The sequence below is a fragment of the Eptesicus fuscus genome, chromosome 2 (assembly GCF_027574615.1).
Source record: "Eptesicus fuscus isolate TK198812 chromosome 2, DD_ASM_mEF_20220401, whole genome shotgun sequence".
In the NCBI taxonomy this organism is placed as follows: Eukaryota; Metazoa; Chordata; class Mammalia; order Chiroptera; family Vespertilionidae; genus Eptesicus; species Eptesicus fuscus.
Window position 1 is genome coordinate 111,940,778 of NC_072474.1, and position 14,313 is coordinate 111,955,090.

Below are 14,313 nucleotides of genomic sequence, written 5' to 3' on the forward strand. Positions count from 1 at the left end.
TGGGGAAGCTGAGTTTTAGTGCCCAGATCCAATTATCTGTGACAGCAGAGCCTGTGGGTTAGGGCAACTCACCTTAAACAAGGTTTATGGACAGGAAATGTGAAGGACAGTCCCTTGCAAAACATGTCGAATCCAATTATGTTCTTTTAAGCTTGTGCGGATTACATAAGAAAAATACAAAGTGAGTCCTCAATACATTTTCACTCTTTCTTTCCTCCTTCATTCATTCAACAGTCATGGATGAAAGATCCACTTTCTTCTAGACATTGGAGATACACAGACTAAAAAGACACAATTCTTACAAGAAGTCACAGTCAGTAAGCTAAGCATTCTTATTCAGTCAGTTCAGAACCTCAAGAGTGTAAATAGAAGATGAACACCTAACTCAATCTCAAGCCAATACTTGACCTGAATTGTAAAGTCTAAGGAGTTATGGGTTAGGGAGAAAGGACACCAAATCTGGATGAAAGATTGAGAAACAAATGAACAGTCTCAGGGACTGTGGTACAGTACCAAAATATCTAACACTTATGGTGTGTATTTCTCAGAAGTAGATAAGAAGTAGTAGGCAGAAGGAATACTTGAAGAAATAGTATTAGGAAAACCTTCTGAATTTGACAAGACCCATAAACTTGACTCAGAAGTTGAGCAAACCCCAAACAAGAAACAAACAAGGAAATCCACACCCAGATCCATCATAATCAAACCACTGGAAACGAAAAATGAAGAACTAGCTTGAAAACAGAGAAAAAGTATTCATGTCAGAAAACAACTGTTTTTATGGCTATAAACTTCTCATAGGAAGCATGGATGCCACGAGAGAGTGAAACAACATTTTTAAAGGGTGGAAACACAAGTATAATCAACTCAGAATTCTCTATCAAGTGAAAAATTTCTGCAGAAATAATGGTAAAATAAAGTCATCCTCAGATGAAGGAGACCTAAGAGAATGCTGCCAGGATACCGACTCTCATTACTAGAGGACTTTTTTTTAGATATAAAACAACAACTATATCATGTCTCTGTGAAACTCATTTCAACTATAATGATAAGGTAAGATAACAGTGAAAGGATGGGAAAAATTATGCCACACAACTATTAATAAAAAGAACACCAGAGTTCATATCGAGCTACATTAATATCAGACAAAATAGAATTCACAGCAGAGCCCATGGAGAGGGATAAAGTGAGACATTACATGATGATAATAAAATCAGTTCAACAAGAAGACATAAAAATCTGGAATGTGTATAGTGCATTCTAATAATAGAGCTTCAAAGCATAGAAAACAAAATTTGTCTGAGTTGAAAAGAGAAGTATACAAATTCACAATTACATTTGGGTATATGACCTCAGCGCTCAGTGATTCAAGCTCTGCTCTCATTAATCAATAGAATTAGTGGAAATAGAAAGTCTACAAGGATGTAGCAGAACCAAGTAACAGAATCAATGAACTGGACTTTTTTTTTTTTTGTATTTATATAGCAGTCTAACCAAGAACAGAAGAATACATACTTTTCAAGTGGACACAAAATATTCATCAAGAAAGAGCCCACCCTGGGTTACATAGTAAAGTAAAAATTCAAAATGCTTGGAATCATACAACATTTGTTATTTTATCATAGTAGATTAAACTAAACATCAATAGCAATGATTACAAGAGAATCTTCAAACACTTGAAATGAAACAATGTGCTTCTAAATAATACATGATAAAAAGAATTTTCAAGAGAATTAAAACAATATTTTGAACTGAACAAAAATAAAAATATAATTTATAAAAATTTGTGTGATTCAGTTAGGGCAGTTCATAGAGAAGAAATTCATATCATTAAAAAAGAAGAAAGATCTCAGATAAATGATCTATGCTCCTACCTAAGAAATTAGGAAAAGAAATGCAAAATGTACCCACATCAGTACAAGGAAGGAAAAAAAATAAAAACAGAAATCAATAAAATTTTAAACAAAAATCTGTTTTTAAGATAATAAAATATATGTATCGTTATCATGATTTAACAGGAAAAACAGAGATAAGACAAAATTTACCAATCAGAAATAAAAACTGAGATAAAACTATAGAGCTCCCAATATTTAAAATATAATAAGGGATTTCATAAAGAATTCTATGACCATAAATTCTATTTCTTAGTTGAAATTGACCAATTCTTCAGAAACCACAACTACCAAAATTCACCCAAGATGACCCAGACAACTTCCAACAGTGTTGTTCTTATTAACAGATTAAATTTATAGTTCAAAAGTTTCCAAAAAAGAAATCCTTAGGCCCAGATAGACACACTGGAGAATTCTACCAAACATATAAGAAAGAAATAATGCCAATTCTGGACAAGCTCTTCTAGAAAATAGTGGGAGAGATGACATTTCTCACTTTATGAGGGTAGTATTACTCTGATACCAAAACCAAAAAAAGGTGCTACAAAAAGAAAAATATAAACCTATTCCCTCATAGACACAATAATCAACAAAATATTTGCAAATAAAATCCTCCCAAAAAATAAAAATAAGACATAATGACCAAATAAGATTTGTTCAGAGAATGCAAGTTCGATTCAATATTTGGAAATCAGTCAATGTAATCTACTATATTAACAGCCTAAAGCAGCGATTTTCAGCCATTGTGCCATAAGAATTTTTAAAGCATGCAATACATGACTATTTAGTCAGGGACACTGACCTCTTCTCTCTTAGATTGTGAAATAAATAAATAAAAGACATTGGCTAACACAACAATAGCTGTCTGGTGTGAGTGAATCAAAATGATATCTATTTGTGTGTGTGTTTTTTTGGTCAGAGTGGCAAAAATTATTACTAGGTATGCCTCAGAATTTTAGTAATTAGTTTATGTGTGCCATGAGATAAAACAAAGTTGAAAATCATTGTCCTAAAGAAGAAGAAAAAAACATGATCATATCAATGGATGCAGAAGAAAAACATTGGACAAAATACAGCATCATCATTCATAATAAAAATTCTCAGCCAACTAAGAATAGAAGGAAATTTCTTTAAGCCTATAAAGAACATCTACCAAAAATCTAGAGCTAACATCATGTTTCCTATTTCTAAAACTATTATAGAAAGGTAAATATAAACTTGTCTAAATGGTAGACGAAAGTTGGAATACTCACAGCACCTGACTTTAAGACATAGAAAGGTGCAGTGATGGTGACATTGTGTTCTTGAAGGAATTGACACATAAATCAATGGACCAGCGAGAATCTATAAATAGACTCACACATACATAGCCAATTAATTATTTCCAAAGATACAAAGGCATTTCAATGATAGGCAGTCTTTTTAATTGTTTTGAAAGCAATGAGAATCCACATGCAAAATAATAAACTTCAACCTAAATTTCAAACTTTATACAAATGCTAACTCAAATGGTTCACAGATCTAAATGTAAAACATTAAACAATATAACTTTTTGAAAAATTTTGTGACCTAGGGTTAAGCAAGAAGTTAATAGATATTACCTCTATAGCACAACCCATAAAACTTTAAACAATGATAAATTGAACTTCATATAAATTTATTTTAAAAAATACTATGAAAGACACTGTTAAGAGAATAAAAAGACAAGACAGAGACTGGGAAGAGTAATTAAAAACACATATCTGACAAATATGTGACAAATCGTGTGCAGAATATATAAAAATTCTCAAAATTTAACTGAGAAAATAAAAAACATTTTTAAATGGGCAAAATATTTTCATATACACTTAACCAAAGGGAATATACAGAAGACAAATAAGCAGATTAAATTATGCTCATTATCATAAGCCCTAAGGGAAATATGAGTTAACACCACCATGAGATAACCGTGAATAACTATTAGAATGCCTAAAAAAGTTCCTGACAGCACCAAGCTGTGGAGAGGGTACTGCAAGTCTCATCCATTCTAGTGCAAACACAGCATGGCACAGCTACTGCAGAGAACATTTAGGCAGTTTGTCATCAAGTTAAACATCCAGCCACAGCAATCCTACTTCTAGCATTTATCCTAGAGTCGTGAAACCTTTTGTTCACACAAGAAAACCTGCATATGAATTTTTGTAGCAGCTCCATAAACTGCCCTGAGCTGAAAATAACTCAGATATCTCTCAGGGTAGCAAACTGTGGTATGTCCATACAGTTGAATTGTTTTCAGCAATCAAAAAGAGAGAGAGAGAGCTCTAAATACACAAAACAACTTGAATGAATCTTAAAAGCTTTATGTTGCGTGAAAGAAGCCCGTCTCAAAGCTTTTGAGCTCTGTGATTATATTTACATGATGGTGTCAAAAGGACAAAATTAGAATGATAGGGAACACATCTATGTTTGCTAGGGGTGAAGGGCGGGGAAGGGGTGTGACTACAGTTTGGCGGGGGAGTCCCAGAAACATTCTATCTATTGATTGTGGTGGCGGTTACAAGAATCTATACATGTGTTAAAATTTTTAGAACTGTATACCAAAATAAAGTCAATGTGAAAAAGAAATATGTGTGAGGTGGATACAAGGGGGTAACACAGGGACATTTAAATCCCCGCCACTTCTAGAATTGCATTGAATGACTTCAAACCTTCCAGCAGGGAGTGAGTGTGACACTCCGTGGGGATTCTTCATGGAACATGCTATTCTGTGCAGAGATGTCCAATCTTTGGGAGGACACTTCCCTCTCTGTAACCCTCTCAGGAAACCCTCTTCTTTGCACAGGAGCCCTCCCCTCCTACAGCCCCAGTGTTCTGAGGAATTGAACTAAACCAGCTCAAAGCTTTGTAAAAGGGAGGATGCTTACTTGGCCGGGCCCAGAGCAGTAAACAATACAGTCTCCAGGTGTTTTGTATGTCAGTGACACGTCAGCTCATGATGTGGTACAATCCAGTGGGCCGAGGAGCCTGTCGGTGTCCATGGTGACATGATTGTTTTATGGACTGAAACATAGCCTTACACAGTGGGGGTGGGAGGAGTGGAGAGGGCAGTGGGAGAATCAGGAAGGATTAGACGTTGGGTTGGATCCACTCCACAGCCTTCAGAGAGACCACGTGGACAATGATAGCTTTTGTAGAGTTTTCTGAAACCATAGGGATTATGAGACGTGACATGAGTGTTTTCTCCGCAGCTGGCTGGTTTGTGGAGTAGTTAGGATCATATTTATTCACTCAGTTAATATTGAGTAAGTCAGCCCTCGGAGCCAGGCACCATGATAGACACTGGGGACAGAAAACATCCGGACCCTGAAGTGGCCCTGCCTACCAGCCTGGCATCTTGGAAGATCTCTGGGGTTCATGGGACAAAGCATCTCATCTAAGCAAAAAGTGAAGTAAAACCACTTCCCCAGAGGGGACAGGTAACTTGCTCCATGTGCACAGGTAAACTCCGTGTCTTCTGTGGGCAATCAGTGAGCATGAGGTCATGGCCATGAACTTCAGAGCTGCATAGTCTGGGTTTGAATCCCTGCTCTGCTAACCACTGCCTGTGTGACGTTAGGTGAGTAACTTAACCTCTCTGTGCTTTAATCCCCTCATCTGTACAGGGGGATAATGACTGTTCCTATCTTACAGGACCCAAATTCAGGATAGGAATAAAGAATGGAGAGTGGAGAATGTAAAGTTCTGTCACCTGGAAAACTTTCAGTGCACACCTGGCACAGAGCGGACATTCAGTGAGTGTTAGTTTTTACTCTCATCCCCCAGCTCGTTGCTCTTGTACCACAAAGCAACTCCTCTCTGTTACTCTCTTGTTTAATTCCTGATTTGCACAGTTTAACTACATAAGGAAACTTTGGCTTTAGCATTGATTTTTCTTGCTTCCGTATCCCATGACCTAAGAAAGCACTGCTCATCTCTGGATGCAGATTTCTTTCCATGTAGAGAGGGAGAGGTCGGACTCTTGCCCTAGATGGGCTCTGAGGTCCCCTCAAGCTCTGGTATTTTACGCTCCAAGAAGAGAAGAATGATGCAGCCAAGGCTTCATAATTCCTACCCGTGGCCTGAAGGAGCTGTTCCCCATTAGACCCAAGGACTTTGTTCCCCATTGGACCCGAAGACCAACATTTCCCCCTAGTGGTGAGTGGAGAGCAGTGACTGACTTTTCATGGGTGAATCTGTTCAGAACGTGTTCTTTCTCTATGTGAGGTGGACAGGTGGACATCTAGAGTAGAGCGATTCTAGGTGGTTCACAGAGACACTTCTTAATTTCAACATTGAGGATTTAAATGCAGTGTGTATTGGGAGGAACACACAACACCGTGCATCAAACTTATTATCTGGACCTTGTTTGTTCATGGTTAGAGGAGAAAATAAAATAGGCAATTAAACAGTTAACTATTAATTAATAGAGATGGGACAGTCTTGGAGAGGAAGCTCAGAAAGTTCTTTTATTAATTTAATTTTTACTTTTATCAAAAGTACATGTGCATATGTTTGAAAAGGATCCAATAGATACATGAGACTTCAGGAAACCTGTAGTCCTGCCCCAGCCCAGACTCTTACCTTCTTCCTAGAGGCAACTGTAATTTTTTCTGAGCTAATTCTTGGATAATTGCATCAATATTTTGAAGTGACATGATTATATTTCTAAATTTTTCTATTTTCTACATCATACATTGACTTCCCAATAGAGAAGAAGATGGGATTTTGCTTTTTTTTTATCCACCCTAGATGTCCACCTGTCCACTATCCCTTCTTCATCTCTCTTACCCTTTCCAATATTTCCTATTGCTCTATCTTCCCCATATATTTATCTAGCAATTTTAAAGTTCAGTATTACATTATTATTATGTGTATTATGCTCTTCTTAGTTGATCTAGATCATGTGATTATATTTACTGCAAATTATTGACCCATGAAGTCAATTAATTTTTGTTTGTTTCATTCGCTTATTTTCTATGTACTTACAATGAATTCAACTCTGAATTTTCCACCATTTTTGTAACTCTCATATGTGGATCCTGGGGTCCACTCTTTCCTCTTTCCTAATTTACCCCTTTCTTTAGAGCAAACACATCAAACCTGCTAGGTGATTTCTGAGAAAGAACACATACCGGGAACTTTAAGTACTTGCTTGTCTGAAAATATCTTCATATGAAATCAACTGATTGCTTGTGCATAGGAGTCTTGGGGGCAAATCTCTTTCCAACCAAACTTTTAATGCTTTCTGCCATTGCCTCCGAGCTTTCTGTGCTGCTGCTTGATTTTGTATGGAAAACATATCCGCTTCCCTGCAATACCTGGCCCCTTGTCTGGAAGCTTGTGTATATATATATATATATATATATATATATGTATATATATATATATATAATCTCCAGCTAAAGCCCTTTGAAACAAACTCATCTGCCTCAAATTTGGGAAATTGTCCTTTTTTTTTTTTGGTGAATTATTTATCTCCAAATTTTCTACTCTCTTTGACTAAAATTCCTAATATTTGAATATTGACTCTTCTAGATGTCACATTTTTTCTCTCATCCATTTTCTATCCCTATTATTTTAATGTACTTTTAAGAAATTTACTGAATTTTATCTTCAAAAGCTTCTGTTGTTGTTTTTCAGATCTCTCATATATTCTTTCATATTTTACATAATTCTAAGAGCTCTTTTTGTTGCTCTTTGAGAGTCTATTTCATAGCTCCCTATTCTTATTTTGTAGATTACATATAGTCTCTTATCTCATGAAAAATACCAATTGTTGTAGTTTTAAAAAAAATGTTCTCTGTGATTTTCTTCTAATTTCTCCCTCTGTCTTTCTCTGCCTGCCTCTCTCTCCCTCTGTATGTCTTCTGGATCTCTCACTCTCTCTCTTTCTCTTGCTCTCTCCATGTCTCTCTCTTCCCCTCTCTCATCTACGACTTTCACAACAGGTGCTGTCAGGTGGATTTGGCTGGCTGCCAATCTATAGAGATGGACACTGGTATCTGATTAGAGTAGAAGTTTCCTGAGTGTCAGAGGAGCTTGTTGGTTGGCTTTTTCACCTTAGGGAGACTTAACTGGCTGTTTTCACTGGGGAACTCCTGAATCCAGTATTTCTTATGTCTTTTCTTTGCACTAATCTAATTCTCCAGAAGAGCCTCTTCCAATCTTCAGAACATACATTGACTGTGGAAGCTCAGCACAGGGCGAAGGGGGGACTCCATGTCTCAGCCCTGAGCACGTGAATGTTCACCTGTTTTTCCTCTTTTCACTGTGTCACCCCCATTGCCACACCCAATTGTGCTTGGTGTCCATCTGCCCAGAGACCCTGTGCTTTACCTTCTTTAGGGATAAGCCCTCTTTTCTATCCAGGTGAGGGGACCACTGCTGATAGAGGGAAAGGGATCTAGTGATCCAACTGCTTTTCAACAGTGTTGCTGCCATTCCTCTTGCTTTTCTGCCCACCTTCTCTCCATCCTCAGAGAGTGCAATGCTGCCAGTGTCCCAGCCTCTCAGGGGCTCCCTGTTATAAAACAAGTGGCTTCTTGGCTTCCTTCGCTGCCAGCCTGAGTCTGCTTTGGGGTCTGCTAAGGTAGTTACTACAATTCAGGCATCTGCTTTCCAGCTTCTAAAATTGTTGTGCTCTTCTCTCTTCTTTGTCCTTACAGTTTTCTGCCTTTCCTAATAATTTACCTGTCATTTTAGTGTTTTCTTTATGTTTTGAGGGCGGAGAGGGTAGACAGTGGGAGGGATGTAAATGTATGGCATGTGTTTGTGTGCGTGTGGGTGAGTTCTATCTATACCCTTTAGCTGGACATCTCATAATGATTGCTTTTTAGAATTCCATTCCCCAGCAAAGCATGTGTAGTAAGAACCTCTCTACAATGTGAGTGACAAAAGAAGTATTTGAAAGGCAGCCGTGGCATGAAATATCCCTGTGTTCTTTGAGAAAGGCCTGACTGCTAGGGGCTGACGTGGGATTGTCATCACCTCTGTGGAGTCACAGGTGAAGAATAGGATTTTTTAGGGTCTGTACGATGAGTCAGGCTCTATGCTCTACTCCTTAGCATGTTATCATGTTTCATTTTAATGCAGCAATGATTCCATAAAGTAGATATGGTATTATCCTTGTTTCACAAAGAAGAAAACAGCAGGTATCCCACAGTCTAAAAGAAATGCATGGCATTTGAATAAAGAATAATGATTGCTCCACTCCTGCAAACCAAATTCTTTGCGGGGCTGAAGACCAAACAGAGCCCTGTTTTTTATAGTTATCCAAATTCTTCCTTGTCACAAGCTCATGCTGCTTGACCTAAAGGAAGGAGAGGGATTGCTGAGAGTGTGGTCTCTGATTGGGAACAACGGGAACTCACTCTGTGACCTTGGCACATTGCTTTCCTTTCAGGGCTTCCATTTCTGCATCAGTAAAACAAGGTCATCAGAATAAATGGTCTGTTACATTCTGATGATCTATCTTGCAGATGGTGAGCTGGAGGTGCTGAGAGCTTCAAGTCAGATGGGAAGGCAAATGCCTGCCGGCCACCCTCTAACTCTCTGTTTATACTCTTTGCAAGAAACTTCCCAACAGATAGCTCGACGGTCTTCCAAATGCCATTGGGCATGAAATATGGGTTTTTCCCAAGTCCCTCTTCAGAACTGAATCTCTTTACATCCCCTTCAGGGACTTCAGGGTCTCCTCTAAGCTGAAGGTAAATAAATACTGTAAAATGTGGAATAGAAATGGAAGTCAAAGGAGAGATTTGGGGAAGGGAGTCAGCGAACCCTGGACCTTTTGCCATATGGTCTCAACACTTTGATTATTTTATGAATGCATCAGGTGACACGCTGGTTTCTTCAAAGCCATTCTTGCACAGGCCTCTCAGGGTTATATGATAATCCATATGAATTTAGATAATGAGGTAATTGGATTTAATGACTAAAGCAGTAATTTGGGGAAGAGAAGACCTCAAATTATTTATAATAATAATGGTACTAATACTTTTATATTACTAAGCAACATTAAAATGGTAATAACTTCCATTTGAAAAATGGAAGCAACTATACCGATAATTTTGTCCAAGTCACTTGTGGGAAGATTAAGAATCTAAGACCCAGAGAGACGATGCAACTTGAGTGAAGATTTGACTTAAATTATGCTAATTCTTGATTCAATGCTTTCTCCATTGCTGGTAGCATTAGCCCATTTTCCTCTAAAAATGTTATTGTGCTCATTTAGAACCCATGGATGATATCTATATGATTGACTATTTATTGATTTGCTCATTACTTTGAGTGATAATGATGGTCTAGGCAAGGTAAGTCTTAGGTCACTTATATTAGGGAAAATAGAAGGCACAGTGATATAATCCTAATTTCAACCTCAGTTGTCTAATCACAATTGTGATGATATTAATAAAATAAAATAAGACCATTTTAAAAGTTGGTTTTTATTTAGTAATTTCATTATCTACTTTTCCACCTAGATTATACATCAGCATTGTCTATGTGCTTTGGAAGGATTATCTTATTAAATCATTGTCATGCTAAATGAACTAGTTATAATGGTTATCCTCATTCCCTAGAGGTCAGAGAGGTGGATGTGTTTCTCTGGGCCTACACATGGAATTTGGCAGAGTTGGGTCATAAATTTGGTTAGTCCTACCCTGGAGCTCAGGGTGTTCATTACTGACCTACACTCCCCAAATTTCCCCCAAGTTGAGAAATTTTACATGAAGCACTCGGGAGAAAGATCTCACACTTATATTAGGTGTACCATTTTACTGCAATTTTACTGGTTAGGAGAGTCATTTACAAATACTTTAAGAAAGATTTTTTTTTGAAAGGAATTCAAAACCAAATTATCCCAAATGGTGGGGCATTATAATATTTTATTCCCATCTCATCCTCATCATGTTAAACTTGACTTCTCTCATCCTTCAATTGTTTCATAAGAGAGAAAAGATCAAAACACTGTCTTTTGAGAATTGTGAAAATAGGTAAATTATAACCTCTTTGTATGTCTGTTATATTAATTCAAAAATAGATAACAGATCAAGTAAGATAACTCATGAATTCTTTTATTCAATAGTTATTTATCATTTGCATAACTAATTACAATGAAATGTTCACTGAGTTAATTTCACTATTTAGAATCAGGAGGCATAGATTTAAGTGGTGACTTTGCCCCTTTATTAAACGATTTGGGGCATATATTCTCACCTACAATTTATGGAAAATAGTATCATAATGATGGTCTAGGCAAAGTAAGTCTTAGGTCACTTATATTAGGGTAAATAGAAGGCACAGAGGTTTCCCGAGGGTGGTTGGGTGAAATAAGATCACATGTAGGGAAAAATAAACCACAGTGCCTGTCACATAATTGGTGTTAAATAGTTGTTTTTCATTCATTTATCCAAATATATTCACACCCCAAACTTTTTCTCTCTAGTATCAGACCTTGTTCCTGAGCAAGCAGATTGCTTACACAAGGTAGGCAGTTCCAACTGTATTGAAATCATTTGCCTGAAATGTTTTCTTTCCCATTCAACATTGCTTGTTTACATGGTGTCGGATCAAATAGAAGAGAGAAGAACAATGTGATTCATGATCTTCCTCCATGGAGGCAGCTGCAACATAAACGATGTCTCAGGAAACAGGATAATCTGTTTGTGTGGCCACAACTCTGTGATCCCTGACCTATCTTAATCTTCAGGGGTGGGTATGTGTGGCACCTTTGTCCCAGGTGGAAGAGATTGTTAAAAAAAAAATCATGATCCTTTTAGATTTTTAAAAAATATCATTGCAAATCTTTGATATATGTTTTAAACCTTCTCTTGATTCATAGGGCTCAGGAGTTCACATCTCCCTCTTTGCAAAAGTAACAACAAATTCTCCTGAAATCCCATCTCTCTTGAGGATTTGGGATGCTCTTGGGTGTCTGCCACAGTGAGAAAACAAGCTGAAGGAATGTGGAAACGTGAAGCCATCTGGCTGCTGGTCCACTTTCACACCGGCTCTAAGGGTCACTGGGAGCCCTCCAAGCGCTGTGGAGACCCAGTGCCGACAGGAAACATTTGATCCCATCCCAGCAGTGCCCGGACATGTGCACTCAGACATGTGGATGGTCTCTACACTGGGGAAACATTTAAGCTGGAGGACTTGAAGGAGGTGTTTGGAAAATGATTTCAGTTCCCTCAGAACTATTAAAACCCCAAGTCCCAAGTTCTTTGGTTAATATTACATTTCATTTTTATTCATGAGTGTGTGCCCATTTTTATTCATGAGTGTGTGCCATTGGAAATTGTGACATTCAGGGTGGGAGGAACTTTGGCTCATGTTAGAGATATGAATGACTGATATTCAGTCCCTTTCTCCCAGGATCCCTCGCAGTAGGCAAACAAATGAACAGGCATGGGCGATATTGGGTGATGTGTTAATAGGATCTAGCAGACCTGAGTTATGACAGATTTTTTCTAGAAGAGAAGGTGGGCACCTGTTTTATTCAACAGAATCCAAAATGACTTGACCTGTCATTCATTCAGCAACAATAATAAGCACCTATGTGTGATACTCTGTGTGTGAGAAAAGAAATTTCAGTTATGAAGCCACTTAACTTGTGATATTTTGTTCTGGTAGCCCACGCTGACTAACCTGCCCCTTTACACAGTGTAGAGACTGCAAAGTTCTAGGGACTGCAAAGTCCAAGATCAAGGTGCTGGCAAGGTAGGTTTCCTTTTGAGTCCTCTTTTCCTGGCTTGCTGCATGTAGGGAATCTTGCTTTGAGCTTACATGATCCCCTCTTTAAAGAATGAGCTCTCGTCCGACCACTGTGGCTCAGTGGTTGAGTGTCAACTTATGAACCAGGAGGTCATGGTTTAATTCCCAGTGATAGCACATGCCTGGGTTGCAGTCTAGATCCCAGTAGGGAGTGTGCAGGAGGCAGCTAATAAATGATTCTCTCTCATCATTGATGTTTCTATCTCTCTCTCTCCCTTCCTCTCTGAAATCAATTAAAATATATTGGAAAAAAAGAATGAGCTCTCTGATGTCTCTTCTTGTAAGAACACTAATCTTATATGATCAAGCCTCCCCTCTTTGACCTCATTTAATCTTAATGACTTCCTTAAAGGCCCCATTTCCCAGCCATACTGAATGTTAGGGCTTCAACATATTAATTGTGGTGGGTGGTATAAACATTTAGTCTATAAGAAGAGGTGATGAGAATGTATCTATGTTAAGTGCATGGAGGTGAGAAATGAGAATCAAAAAATAGTAGCATGTTATATCAATGAAGGATTAAAGTAGTATTATCAGATAAAACACAGGACATCCAGTTAAATTTGAATTTCAGATTAACAAATAATTTGATTTTTCTAAGTATCACTTAAATATTGCATGGGACATACTTATACTAAAACAATAATTTGTTGTTTATCTCCCATTCAAATGTACTTGGGTATCTTGTGTTTGGAGTTGCTGCATTTGGTGTCCCTTGACTGGAGAGCTGTTACTTTCAGGGTGCTATGTGTAGGATGATACAACTGGTGCATTGGGCAGGAGACATAAGGAGCCTGCAAAGGAGTCAGAAGGACCTTCTTGGGCCCTTTTCAAAGTGGTGTACAAAACGGACTTGAACCTGGAAAGATCAAATGCAAAACGGGAGTGAAAGTAGAAGCCAAGTGGTGTGGGTTCTGTTTGCTGAACCAGGGAGGCTGATTCAGAAGCTCTACTCCCCAAGCCTTTTGTATACCTGACTCGTTCTGCTTTCTGGAACCTTTGCTCATTCTCTTACCTCTACCTGGGCTGTGGTAGTTTCCATTGTCCTAGCCATTGCCTTCTGAACTCTGACATTCTCCCCCAACATCTTGGGTGTTTATTATTGGCTCCATTTGTGCCCAAGCTTTTCTCCTCCCCATTAAGCTGGAATAAATTCATTGAGGGAAGGATCTATGGCTGATGAATCTTTTCTTAATTTTTAAGCCCAAGGATAATTGCCTGTTTAACTCATCTCTGTGAGTGCTTTGGGGGATAGTGCCTATGTCTTGAGCAGCTAACACAAGGCCTGGAATATAGCAGGTGCTTATGAAATGTTGATAAAATAAGTGACACTTAGGAGTATTTTATTACATAACTTTGTGTCCAGTTTTTGGAGAGCTTGGGATCCTATTGGTGTCAAGTGATGGTCTCAAAGGTGAAGATAGGAGAGAATGGTGAAAGAACCAAGAGCTAGATAAAAACTTTTTTCTTCCCCAAAACCCCCATCCTTTAGCTCTTGTTCTATAGCAGGGCTCACCTATACATTTTAGCTCCTACTAACCTGAATCAATTTACTTAAACTGAAGCAATACTCTACTTTCCTTAAACTGAATCAGTACTACTGCCCTTAAACTTCACTTATACTAAATGC

The 14,313-nt window shown here is 38.0% G+C and overlaps 1 long non-coding RNA gene across 2 annotated transcripts in view; it reads left to right on the forward strand.

Annotated features, from left to right (window-relative positions):
- The window catches only part of LOC129150912 (uncharacterized), a 57,642-nt gene extending 51,986 nt beyond the window's left edge, over window positions 1-5,656 (forward strand). For both annotated transcript variants that reach the window (XR_008557716.1, XR_008557721.1), the window contains exon 5: window positions 5,562-5,656. This is a non-coding gene — a long non-coding RNA (uncharacterized LOC129150912). The remainder of the gene's footprint in view (window positions 1-5,561) is intronic.
- Window positions 5,657-14,313: the final 8,657 nt, after the last annotated feature.